Source organism: Schistocerca serialis, chromosome 5, assembly GCF_023864345.2.
Source record: "Schistocerca serialis cubense isolate TAMUIC-IGC-003099 chromosome 5, iqSchSeri2.2, whole genome shotgun sequence".
Classification (NCBI taxonomy): Eukaryota; Metazoa; Arthropoda; class Insecta; order Orthoptera; family Acrididae; genus Schistocerca; species Schistocerca serialis.
This window is the reverse complement of record NC_064642.1, coordinates 8,892,913-8,893,568: the sequence shown is the minus strand read 5'-3', so window position 1 is coordinate 8,893,568 and position 656 is coordinate 8,892,913.

Sequence of the window (656 nt, the reverse complement as noted above, 5' to 3'; positions counted from 1 at the left end):
GCTACCGTAGCTTACGGTTGTGCGATAAAAGCGTTCGTGCATATGTTTCAGCTTTCATATTACACCTCCCTTACCAGGTGCACGTCATCACAGCGGCTAAGGGAAAAGTTACCGTACGAGCGTTCTATATTACCTGAAAATTTAACACGCTTGATCTACTGTGGAATAAGCACGACTACGTTTAGCGTAGTTGACCCCCTTTCGTTACTTGTAAATTACTAAAGGGTGATTACGAGAGCCACCTACAAAAGTTCGGTGGTATTTCAGGGATGTTTTCTGAGTTGTTAGGGTGAGAGATCTGTGGCCAACGGTGACTCGTTAGAGAGTAGTAGTGAAATAACGAAAATCAAATGGCTCCGAGCACTATGGGACTTAACATCTATGGTCATCAGTCCCCTAGAACTTAGAACTACTTAAACCTAACTAACCTAAGGACATCACACAACACCCAGTCATCACGAGGCAGAGAAAATCCCTGACCCCGCCGGGAATCAAACCCGGGAACGCGGACGTGGGAAGCGAGAACGCTACCGCACGACCACGAGCTGCGGACTAGTGAAATAACGATTTATTCGCATGGTTTTCCAGTTACGTTTGTTTCTGTGAAAATACATTCTACGCCAGAGAGAGAGAGAGAGAGAGAGAGAGAGAGCTAG